The sequence below is a fragment of the Thalassophryne amazonica genome, chromosome 8 (assembly GCF_902500255.1).
Source record: "Thalassophryne amazonica chromosome 8, fThaAma1.1, whole genome shotgun sequence".
In the NCBI taxonomy this organism is placed as follows: Eukaryota; Metazoa; Chordata; class Actinopteri; order Batrachoidiformes; family Batrachoididae; genus Thalassophryne; species Thalassophryne amazonica.
In genome coordinates, this window is record NC_047110.1 from 53,154,564 (window position 1) to 53,167,941 (window position 13,378).

Below are 13,378 nucleotides of genomic sequence, written 5' to 3' on the forward strand. Positions count from 1 at the left end.
CCTAACTATAAGCTTTAGCAAAAAGGAACGTTTTAAGCCTAATCTTAAAAGTAGAGAGGGTGTCTGTCTCCCTGATCTGAATTGGGAGCTGGTTCCACAGGAGAGGAGCCTGAAAGCTGAAGGCTCTGCCTCCCATTCTACTCTTACAAACCCTAGGAACTACAAGTAAGCCTGCAGTCTGAGAGTGAAGCGCTCTATTGGGGTGATATGGTACTATGAGATCCCTAAGATAAGATGGGACCTGATTATTCAAAACCTTATAAGTAAGAAGAAGAATTTTAAATTCTATTCTAGAATTAACAGGAAGCCAATGAAGAGAGGCCAATATGGGTGAGATATGCTCTCTCCTTCTAGTCCCCATTAGTACTCTAGCTGCAGCATTTTGAATTAACTGAAGGCTTTTCAGGGAACTTTTAGGACAACCTGATAATAATGAATTACAATAGTCCAGCCTAGAGGAAATAAATGCATGAATTAGTTTTTCAGCATCACTCAGACAAGACCTTTCTAATTTTAGAGATATTGCGCAAATGCAAAAAAAGCAGTCCTACATATTTGTTTAATATGCGCATTGAATGACATATCCTGATCAAAAATGACTCCAAGATTTCTCACAGTATTACTAGAGGTCAGGGTAATGCCATCCAGAGTAAGGATCGGGTTAGACACCATGTTTGCAAGATTTGTGGGGCCAAGTACAATAACTTAAGTTTTATCTGAGTTTAAAAGCAGGAAATTAGAGGTCATCCATGTCTTTATGTCTGTAAGACAACCCTGCAGTTTAGCTAGTTTGGGTATCACCTGCGTAACAATGAAAATTTAAGCAATGCCGTCTAATAATACTGCCTAAGGGAAGCATGTATAAAGTGAATAAAATTCTTCTGAGACAACTCTGTCCTTAGCTTTCTGTGGTCTATGTACACACCATGATACCAAACAGCACAGTGACTACTTTTCAGCCTTTAGGCAGACTGACTGATTACACGTTTGATGACACCTGTGGTGTTAATTACAAGACACACCTAATGCCCTTTTTTACAATGGACTGAGACCTATACAGGGGTGCACATAACTGGTACTCATCATGCTCGTGTGTGCTTAACATCATTAATGCACAGCAGAGGGAAACACTTTTCCTACAATCTGTCATTGCTTTCCTCTTATGAAGCACTTTTCTTTCTTCTTTTCCGCTGCGCATCATTTATTTTTAGCATGCACAAGCACCATGAGTACCAGTTATGTGCATGTCTACAGGTCCGACAAGATCATGGAATTTTGTCAACTCTCACAAGTCTTGCCTGGTCTCCATTTCGATCCCTTATTTGCATTTACAACAAGCCTGCATTGCGACTGAATTTTGTGAGTGACAAATATGTTACTATTCACATTTATCATTGATGCAACCCCATGCAGAGTCAATTCAGAGTCTATTGTGACAGAGGGTCACCCCTGTATGCTTGCTCTGGGGGTTGGTAAGGTTATATCTTACTTGTGTGAAGCACCTTGAGGCAACTGTGATTTGGCACTATATAAATGAAAATAAATTGAACTTGACCTATGGGATCAAGTTGAGAGTGACCTGAGACAGAGTTCATCAAGACTGATAATGAGACCCATGTAACTTACCTGGTCGCACAACTTTTGTGAGTGTTTTACACAGTTCAATAAACTTGAACACCTGTTGGAGACCAATGGAGAGTGATGGCGATCAAGATAGTTCTGTTTTCCGACCACGGAGACCCAACTGTGACCAGCCCGCAACCCTGTGAAAGTGAGGGCGAGCAGAGGCCATTTTTTGATCACACACCAGTTGTGGACCTGCTGTAAACAGGTTGGTAGTTTAACATGTCCCTATGGTCAAATTATTTTCAAACATTTCTAAGCATACCATCATTTTTGTCCAGGCCAGTTTCATTTCATTAGTTGTTTTTTTTTATAAGGACTCTGGAATCGCAATTCAAAAGCAATGTCTGATTTTCATTAGTTAATTTTCAGTACATTTTTATTTATTATAGCTTTTGTCAGTTTCAAGTTATTTCAGTGACCATTGTGGGTTTTTCTTCAAAAGAAGGGTACCAACAATCCACGTGTGTATTAGTCCAAAATTAAAAAATAAAAATCTGTGCTTATCAAGGAGACACACATTGAGGTGCTTGTTGATGGTTAAAAGCTGCTGTTTAGGTCACACATGTGTCTTTTGTACGTTTTGTCACAATGAGGCTACATGTCTGTTTCTAACTCAACAAAATTATAAATTGGGTACTTATTAATTTGAGGAAATGAATAATGTTTGTGAATGAGGCTACATGTTCTTGCAGTTCCCCTGTTCTACCACTAAACGCTGGGTGTATGCAAGGAGAGAGCTGTATGTATATTTAAACACTTTTTCTCAGTCCACGTCCATGTTGATAAATTTCATACTTTACGAAAAATATCAGTAAGGATGGTTTAAGCATAAATCCATGTGTACGAATGGTTGATAAATGAGGCCCCTGGTCTTTGTTACAATGCAATGTGGTTTCAGCAAACAGCATGTTATAGCAGCACTAACGTATAGACAAAAATGAATGCAGCTTGAGGACAGCTGTACGCACTCTCAGACAAAACGGTGTTTACACAGTATTCACCCAGTGGGAAACAGAAGTCAACACATTAAAACAACATCATGGTTTGGCAACGTTATGCTCTCTTAACAAACCACTTTGTTGAAGCATCTTTGTTACAGCCCAGATAAGCCATTAAGTTTAAGGGAGGGTAAGTAAGCACCAAACCTACTGATTTAACCAAAGATGGAATATGAAAGCAACACAAGCTATTTCTTTCTAGCAAAATCGAGAAGAAATATTTGTGTAACTTGTTGATATGAAATAAGAAATCATGTTATTGATGTATATAAATGTAAAGAGGTGTATAGCTAATAAGGTTTTTCCCCCACCCTTATCCACAATGCAAAGGTGAGTAAACAGGGGAGGGTTTGCTTGGCACCAAGGCTGTTTTTACCATGTATGCATTTTCAATGTCTGAAAATGTATTTTTCCATCATGAACTAGTCCCTTGCATTTCTATGGAGCTTATAACGCATACACATAGTGACGTGTAAGCCCACTGGCTGCCCTGTGACAAAATAAAGAAAATAAAACATGTTAGCCCCAGCGACACATTCTAGCCCTCTTTAATTACGGTTTTACCTTCCCCACTCTGTTGTATATTTTGTCCCATATTTCCCCACATAGGGAGCATCACATTTGTCCCTACAGCTGGTAGCTTGTTAGCTGATGATAACATAACTAATTTTTCAAAGTCCATCAAGCATCCACAAACCATTCAGCGATTGATAAGTCTATAGGACAAGGCTGTAACTCCTTCTGGCATCTGTCCATGTGCGGAAGACGGTGTAGCATCCAATTTGTTTTTTGCTTTTTTGTTTGTTTTTTTTATACACTTTTTTTCAATTCAATTTCAATTTATTTAATTTGTGAAGCACAAAATCAGAACAAAACTGCATCAAGGCCCTTCACACAAGTAAGGTTTAACCTTACCAACCTCTAGAGCAAGCACACAGGCAACAGTGATAAAGAAAAACTCGATTCGATGATTTGAGGAAGAAAGCTCAACCAGACCAGACTCGAAGGGGTGACCCTCTGCTTGGGCCATACTACCGACACAGTTGACAATACAAATATACAGAAATTTTGGGGTTTTTTTCTTTCTATCTGCACCTGTGCAAATGACTTATCAGTCCAATGCGCGAGTGACAATCTCTGCTGCATTTGTTGCACGTGTACTGTGATGCGTGCTGAGGCTGCTGTTGTCGCTCCTTCCTCCTAGCACGTTGCTCAGCAAGGCCTTGGTTCCTCTCCTGCTCAGCCCTCTGTGCACCTGTTCTGACACAGTGCACACAGTGGCCTGTAATCTTTGAGGGCACTGACTGTTCCAGTGGTATCTGTGGTAAATAAAACCAGCTTTGATTACAAACTGCTTTTGTTGTCATCTGCTAAGGAATCCTTTGTCAAGACAAGGGCATATTTCACTCAAATCAACACTATGTTTTAAAAAATGAGATGCCAGATTAAAAATCATTACTTCCAACTCTAACTTGTGCGGACCCCGATATAGGCAATAAACGTAAACTTAGTCAGAGTGCATCAGAAAAATGCACAACAGATAACAGCTCCTTTTATTCACAATCATGAATTTTGGAATTGATATGGAGCCAGATTCTAGATCAAGTTTTACTTTATAGGCTTTAAAGGATTATGTCAAAACAACCCCAATTCCAATGAAGTTGGGACATTGTGTAAAATGTAAAAAAAAAAAAAAAAAAAAAACTGAATACAATGATTTGCAAATCCTCTTCAACCTATATTCAACTGAATACACCATAAGGCCAAGATATTTAATGTTCAAACTGATAGACTTTTTTGTTTTTGTACAAATATTTGCTCATTTTGAAATGGATGCCTACAACATGTTTCAAAAAGAATGGGACAAGGCAACAAAAGACTGAGAAAGTTGATGAATGCTCAAAAAACACCTGTTTGGAAAGTTCCACAGGTGAACAGGTTAATTGGAAATGGGTAAGTGTCATGATTGGGTATAAAAGCAGCATCCCCAAAAGGCTCGGCCGTTCACAAGCAAAGATGGGACAAGGATCACCAATTTGTGAACAACTGCATCACTGTGTAAAGGATCTCACCGCATGGGCTCAGGAACACTTCAGAAATCCATTGAGAGTTAACACAGTTCACGGCTACATGTACAAGTGCAAGTTAAAACTATACCATGCAAAGCAAAAACCATACATCAAAACATCCAGAAATGCTGCCGCCGTCCGAGCTCATTTGAAATGGACAAACACAAAGTGGAAAAGTGTGCTGTGGTCTGATGAGTCCACATTTCAAATTGTTTTTGGAAATCATGGATGTAGTGTCCTCTGGACAAAAGAGGAAAAAGACCATCCAGATTGAAAGTTCAAAAGCCAGCATCTGTGATGGTATGGGGGTGTGTTAGTGCCCATGGGATGGGCAACTTACACATCTGTGATGGCACCATCAACGCTGAAAGGTACATCCAGGTTTTAGAGCAACACATGCTGCCATCCAAGCAACGTCTTTTTCAGGGACGTTCCTGCTTATTTCAGCAAGACAATGCCAAGCCACATTCTACACGTGTTACAACAGCGTGGCTTCGTAGTAAAAGAGTGCAGGTACTAGACTGGCCTGCCTGCAGTCCAGACCTGTCGCCCATTGAAAATGTGTTGCGCATTATGAAGCATAAATACGACAACGGAGACCCCGGACTGTTGAACAACTGTAGCACTCTGATTGCTTCTCCTGTCTTTTATTACGAAATAATGCTGAATTTATGTGGAAATGATTGTTGCACAATAGCTTAAGATAGCTGTCGCTGAGATAGATGATGACTGGTGTGCAGTCTTAAGCAGAAATGAGGTAATAATCAGTGAACTGCTGGTGACACTCAGAAATGACGCTGCTGAGCTGCGAAATGACACATGTGCAGTGGAGGCAGGGGGGACCGTTCAGTCGGATCCGGATCACCTCCCAAATTCATGTAATCCTGCTAAAAGTAATCCTTCAAAGCCTATGTGAAGTGAAACTTGATTAGGGATGGGAATTGATACGATTTTATCAATATTGATGCCATTACCGATTCCGCTTATCGATCTGATTCTTTATTGATTCCCTTATCAATACCACCTGTGAATTTTCTGTGTACTAAAAGTAGGCTTTACAGGTTTTCTATGTCAGCAACATTTTATTGAGTCTTAAAGTAAATAAATATGAAATTGGTCACTGGATCCTTGATCTCTGGACATTAATAAAATCTGTACATGGTGGATCCGAGATCTCTGGATATAAACAGAAATAAACAAAATCTGTAGTTTTTGTCAGAAGCATTTACTTTCAGATATTAATGGCACAAATGTAACTCCATAGCCTCTGAGCTGAGCTCAGCTGGCTGCACTGCACGTCAGGATGTAATTCCTAAACCACGGACAATGTCTCATTTTGGGAGAAGAAAAATGTTTTGGTTAGTTGCCTGTATTGCAACGTCTGGAAAGAGGTGTCATTTGATTTAAAATGGCGATTCGCTTTGAAGTTATTAATCCAACCGGATTCTAATGGTGCGTTTACACATAGTCAAGATGCGTTATAAATGTCATATTTGCATCATTCTTGGCACATTCCTGACATTCTTAACGTGACTTAACACATCTGAATAGGTTTCTTAATAGTGCGTGTTGGTGTGTGATATTCATTATTTTTGTGGAGCATGTTTTTGGTTGTTAAAAAATCTTCCATGAATGTCATGCACCTCCTTAATTTCGCCTCATGTCGTGGAGATCGTAACTGAGCGTATTGATCCATCTTGATTAGTGGTGATCCTTAATAGAGCGTGTCAGCGTTCTTCTCTGACGTGCGCACAATTAAACCGTGCTGCACCACATTCAGTTTCATTGCTGCAATATGCTGAAAATGCTGAAAAAAAAACAGTGACACCAAGTTGGTTAAAAGTTTCGTTCCAATGCTCCTCAGCGCGCACCTGCAGGTGTTCCACTTGCTGCATGTGCCTGACATTTGGGAAAACGCGCGAGATGAGAGCCACGTGGAGCCACACATCTGGCTCTCTCAGTCTCCTCCTCCTTTCTGTGCCACTCCATGGCAAAGCCCAAATAAGCATGCAATCACAAAGTTCTTCGGCTGTGGATTTTGAGGAGCAAACTGGAGCGATCTGAATTGTTCAGCAGCTGATGGATGAATATGGGTGGGTGTGTGTGTGGAGAAAATTCGCCTCATTCACATCGTGACAGAACTTAACGATGCGCTGTTACGTGCGATAGTGCACAACAGTGTGGAACATTATTCTTGACCATGCATAATGGTTCCTGATAATTCTCCAGCAACATGTGCCATTAATCGTAACGCGTGGTAACAGGTTGCAGCAGTTCCTGAGGACACCTGATGCCTCTGTCCCGAATCATTACATTCATGATCAGCAGCCAAGAATGTATACTTCATGGCATTCGTGACTTGCCGTCGTTACGTGTGAATGCACCATAAATTTCTAACTTGACTCAGCAGAGAGCGGCGCAGTGTTTGGAGCTGTGCAAACGGAACAGAGGAGGATTCTCATTTCTTGCACGTAGGAAGAAAAGAGTTCCAGTTTGTGACTTTAAGCCACACAAAAGTGACTCACAATTGACATTTTAATGGCTTTGAGAGGGGTTAAGAAACGGACTTGGTGCTTCTGAAAAGCAGCCAAGCATCAAACCAATGAAGCAGCAGGTCAGAGCACTGCTTCGTTGCTGCAAGTGCAGCCGCTGCAGAAGGGCCGCTCTGAAAGACTGATAAGGGAATCGTTAAGCAAAAAGGCTATTGATGTCTGTGGATCGAATCATTTCTTAATGATTCTCGAAAAGAACCGGTTCTCAATACCCAACCCCAAACTTGATCCAGAATCCGGATCGCCTCCAAAATTTAATGGAGTCTTCCATGGTCGAATTTCTACCTGTGGTTAAAATTTCATCAAAATCCGTGCAGTAGTTTTGACGTAATCCTGCTAGCAGTCAGGCAGATAGACAGACAAATACATAAATAAATAAACGCTGATAATTTTATTATGTCCTTGGTGGACGTAATAAAGCACAATACAGCAATATTTTCATAATTCTTTATGTATTTAGAATAGTCGGCTCATTTGACATTTCATTTTCTGGTGATATGAACTTTAAATTAGTAATTACTATGCATGGTAGGTTATGTCCAGAAATTACACAAATGCTCCATCCTCACCTACCTCTCATGTGAAAGAAGGTATCAATATTTTGGTTCAAGGAACAGTCAGAAACAGAGAGAGAGAAAGAAAGTAAAATGCCACAAGAGTGAACGGCAGGAACAGTTCTCTCCAAGTTTGGTATAACAGGGCCCTTTCGCAGAATTTGATTCGAGCCCTGTGGAGGTTGGAACCTGCTTCGGATGCAAAGTCGTCACATTTTTTTGACTCCATTGTCTCTGTGTTTCATTACCTTCAAATTTGTGAAAATGTGAAAAAGTAAAATGTTGTGTAAAAGTTATATAGGGTATATAAGGGACAGGAGGAGAGAGGCCTGGGAAGGACAAGATCAGATTAGGAGAGCTGCCTCATTTTTTTAAGGAAATCCAAAGCATCCAATCACTAAACTCTGGCCACAACATCTCTTCTCATCTTCATATAACAGGTCAGAAGTCTGAGCACACACACTTGTGCCACACATAGCTGCATCCAAAAAAAAAATATGGACTCACTCAATTCTGGCTGTGGTGAATACCTACAACCCCTGGCAAAAATTATGGAATCACCGGCCTCGGAGGATGTTCATTCAGTTGTTTAATTTTGTAGAAAAAAGCAGATCACAGACATGACACAAAACTAAAGTCATTTCAAATGGCAACTTTCTGGCTTTAAGAAACACTATAAGAAATCAAGAAAAAAAGATTGTGGCAGTCAGTAACAGTTACTTTTTTAGACCAAGCACAGGAAAAAAATATGGAATCACTCAATTCTGAGGAAAAAATTATGGAATCACCCTGTAAATTTTCATCCCCAAAACTAACACCTGCATCATATCAGATCTGCTCGTTAGTCTGCATCTAAAAAGGAGTGAACACACCTTGGAGAGCTGTTGCACCAAGTGGACTGACATGAATCATGGCTCCAACACGAGAGATGTCAATTGAAACAATTGAGAGGATTATCAAACTCTTAAAAGAGAGTAAATCATCACACAATGTTGCAAAAGATGTTGGTTGTTCACAGTCAGCTGTGTCTAAACTCTGGACCAAATACAAACAACATGGGAAGGTTGTTAAAGGCAAACATACTGGTAGACCAAGGAAGACATCAAAGCGTCAAGACAGAAAACTTAAAGCAATATGTCTCAAAAATCGAAAATGCACAACAAATGAGGAACGAATGGGAGGAAACTGGAGTCAACGTCTGTGACCGAACTGTAAGAAACCGCCTAAAGGAAATGGGATTTACATACAGAAAAGCTAAACGAAAGGCATCATTAACACCTAAACAGAAAAAACCAAGGTTACAATGGGCTAAGGAAAAGCAATCATGGACTGTGGATGACTGGATGAAAGTCATATTCAGTGATGAATCTCGAATCTGCATTGGGCAAGGTGATGATGCTGGAACTTTTTGTTTGGTGCCGTTCCAATGAGATTTATAAAGATGACTGCCTGAAGAGAACATGTAAATTTCCACAGTCATTGATGATATGGGGCTGCATGTCAGGTAAAGGCACTGGGGAGATGGCTGTCATTACATCATCAATAAATGCACAAGTTTACGTTGATATTTTGGACACTTTTCTTATCCCATCAATTGAAAGGATGTTTGGGGATGATGAAATCATTTTTCAAGATGATAATGCATCTTGCCATAGAGCAAAAACTGTGAAAACATTCCTTGCAAAAAGACACATAGGGTCAATGTCATGGCCTGCAAATAGTCCGGATCTTAATCCAATTGAAAATCTTTGGTGGAAGTTGAAGAAAATGGTCCATGACAAGGCTCCAACCTGCAAAGCTGATCTGGCAACAGCAATCAGAGAAAGTTGGCGCCAGATTGATGAAGAGTACTGTTTGTCACTCATTAAGTCCATGCCTCAGAGACTGCAAGCTGTTATAAAAGCCAGAGGTGGTGCAACAAAATACTAGTGATGTGTTGGAGCGTTCTTTTGTTTTCATGATTCCATAATTTTTTCCTCAGAATTGAGTGATTCCACATTTTTTTCCCTCTGCTTGGTCTAAAAAAGTAACCGTTACTGACTGCCACAATTATTTTTCTTAAAGCCAGAAAGTTGCCATTTGAAATGACTTTAGTTTTGTGTCATGTCTGTGATCTGCTTTTTTTCTACAAAACTAAACAACTGAATGAACATCCTCCGAGGCCGGTGATTCATAATTTTTGCCAGGGGTTGTACATAAACATTTAAAGCAAAGAAGAAAATGGCATAAATCTGCAATTCAGTCTTCTGTGTGCCTTCTAGCAAAAAAAAAAAAAAAAAAAAAGAGGAACTGGAATTACTCATATTTTGAAGAAATTCTTTTTGTGCTCCAATGCAGATAAAGGACACAGGTAGCTGGAGCACACACCTGGAATCGAACCCCATTCTGTCTATTGGTAGTATAACTCCTACTCAACAAAACCATCAGAGGCTGAGATTTTTCCATTTAAGTCATTGTAGCAAAAAGGTTACCAGGGGTTAACTAAGCAGGCACATCATTGAACTTTGTGCTGAAAACGAGTGACTGTAACAAAAAGGAAAAGATGACTGTCCAAATGACATAGGGGAAATGTGAAACCATACGTATAAACAAAAAGCTGCACACACACTCACCAAATTAATTTATAAATCCTGACTGTCAGCATGACTGTAGAAACCATATAATAAAACGTTCAGCGCAGCAGGACAGCACTGTTTGACACATCCCTTGTTTCAGACTGACCACCATTGAGGACTCCTCTGACAACCCATTTCTCATAGACAGACCAAGAAGTGTACCATTATAAATAATTGACTAAAAAGAGAGCGAGAGAAGTGGCTTACTGTAGTGTAGACACTATGAGAGGGAAACGTTCACACTGTGCGTCCAAACACAGCTGCAGAAGATGAAGCTTTACTGGCACTGTATCGTTCTTTCAGTTATCCGGCAGTGTACCTGCAAACACAAAAATAAAGCAAAATGCACTTATTGTTATAACCCAATGCCTTGTTCTCATCAAATTACAAAGATCAATACAGGCCCATAAAACTCACAGAAATATCTACCGAGAGTAAAGTATGAGAGAAAATAACACTATGCATGCACTAAACCATAAAGATCAAACTAAATATGGCTTAGTAACATTTTGTCATCTGTCAGATTTATGATTTAAAAGAAAAACAATCAAACCATTTCTCTGAAATAAACAGTATTAAAAGGCCGAGATAATTTACAACCCCACTTATATAAAAAAAATGGAATGGTGTACGGTATGTGGTGTCTCTACCACAAGTACCTCAGGCAATAAAAATATTATCTTTCAGTCTTTATGACCCAAAGGTGTTTTTGTACAATTTCTGCCTAAATGGCATAATCATAACACTATGTAACACAATTTTTGTTCCTTGTTCCAACTGCTTATGTCTAAAGTCTATGGAAAAATGACTACATTCAGCACAAACTTTGATTTTATTTTTTTTTTAGCGTTCTAGAAAGTTCTAAAAGTTTCTTGAAATTTCTAGATAATTCTGGAAACTTCTAGAAAATTCTGGACAGTTCTAGCAGTTAAAGAATATTCTAGAAGACTACTCAGTAGTAGTGAAGGTGAATCGAGAATATTCTTGAAAACAGACAAATTTCAAAATATCATTGTCCTGATCACAGAAGCAAAGTTTCTGTGGAATAACAGCTATTTTCTATTTATTTAAGGCATAACAGGTTAGGAAAACACACTGTGTACCCAGGAACAAAACAAAAATAAAAATGTTACATAGTGTAATTAAAGGCACATTACTATAAAACTATCTCAGCACCAGCAAACAGAAAACACTTTCAAATTTAAATGTTAAATTGCTTCAACCAATGTTTTATTTTCTCTACACCTTCTATAAACTAGAGCAATCCTGTGACTGCACATGAGCAATCCTCTGATGCATCAACATTTAGGCTGAATCTCAATTCTACCCCTTGGCCCTTCCCCTTACCCCTTCCCCTCCGTTTTGCACAGGCACGAGAGACAGAGGGGTGTCTCAAGTCTCTTTTTGGAGTGAGGCGGAGGGGTAGGCAGAGGGCTACAAACCCATCCAAACTGAGTGAACCTGGATGCACATTCCATTTAGAGGGGTAGGAGGACCTTACTGCTGTCTCCACATAAACAAACATTGCGCTGAAAGAGTCGCACAAATGAAAGCAGCTTTCATTACAAATTACACTAAAAAGTTATAACTTGCCAAAAAACTTTACAGGCAATTGCCTACGACAGCAACGTCTATGCTGCTGGATTCATGTTGCGTATATTGTCGTTCTGAAGAATATCGTAACTTCGCTTGTGTGCTGAGGTGTTATAATGCGCATACACACGAACACTACAATAAGTCACTTATTTCTCACAATGGAGAAAATCATGATAAGATAAGCACGTTAATTTGCATGTTCATAAATCTTTAGATAATAGCGATTCCTACTGTTGGATTACAAGGTCTGTAACGCATGTGTATTTTGTAAACAAACAGGGAGCCCTGAACACACTCGTTTGCATTCTAAGCAGTCAGCTAAAGACCAGTGGCAGTAAGATGGAAAATATATACACAGACATGTATATGTGTAACACATAACCTGACGTCCTAATAGACTGTTATTATTTTTGTCAAGGAAATTTCTAAAGGAAATAGGGCTGGATGCAAAAAAGATGGAATTTGAAAAAGAAATATAAGGTTAACATAATTAGATGCAGCCCATAACATACATACAGGTGTTGGTCATATAATTAGAATATCATGAAAAAGTTGATTTATTTCAGTAATTCCATTCAAAAAGTGAAACTTGTATAATGTATGCACTCATTCCACACAGACTGATATATTTCAAGTGTTTCTTTCTTTTAGTTACTAATTAATTAATTAACTGAATTAATTAATTACTAATCAATCAATTAATTATTAATTAATTAATATTGTTACTATTATTCATTATTAGTAGTATTGTAAATATTAATTAATTAAGAAAGGTATCCTGCGCTAATGAGTCCTCGCTGGACTGGCTCATGAGAACTGTTTCGGCAGTTCTTGAATGGGCGGGACACACCTTCTTAGCTAAGAGAGTTTGAGACATTCCAACACTCAGGAGACCTTGTGTATTCATTCCTGGTCCCCTGCAGGAGTCCAGCATTGTTTTGTGGAGACTCCAAAGGCAGAATCCAGGCCTTCGCACAGAGGTCTGGCAAGTTCTCCACACCCAACCCCAAGAGGGTAGGCAATTTCCTTTGCTCTGGGTGGACGAGAACTCCCTAATGTGTCTTGAGGGACTGGAGATCAGACCCCCCTTTGAGCTGATTCGTCTGACTTTCAAAATCAGCGACAAAGCCGTTAGTAAGGTATAGATAACTAATATGGTTGTCTTGCCAAAATGGTGGAGACAGTCATAAATGTTATCCAGATTAATTTGCATCACTGTAAAGCAGCAAGTGCTCTTTTGTGTGCTCGTCTCAGCTGAATGCATACAGCTATAGCCCTAATCCAGGATCCCTGAGTTTTTAGGGATCACATAACAGGCATGGGTTACCCAGGGGGTACTCTCCTGTATGATTCAAGCAGTGAGAAGCC

The 13,378-nt window shown here is 39.4% G+C and overlaps 1 protein-coding gene across 2 annotated transcripts in view; it reads right to left on the reverse strand.

Annotated features, from left to right (window-relative positions):
* Positions 1–13,378, reverse strand: part of LOC117515624 (tumor protein p53-inducible protein 11-like) — a 174,684-nt gene that overhangs the window by 136,643 nt on the left and 24,663 nt on the right. For both annotated transcript variants that reach the window (XM_034176265.1, XM_034176266.1), the window contains exon 2: positions 10,622–10,733. The gene's annotated coding sequence lies outside the window, so the exon portion shown is untranslated. The remainder of the gene's footprint in view (positions 1–10,621; positions 10,734–13,378) is intronic.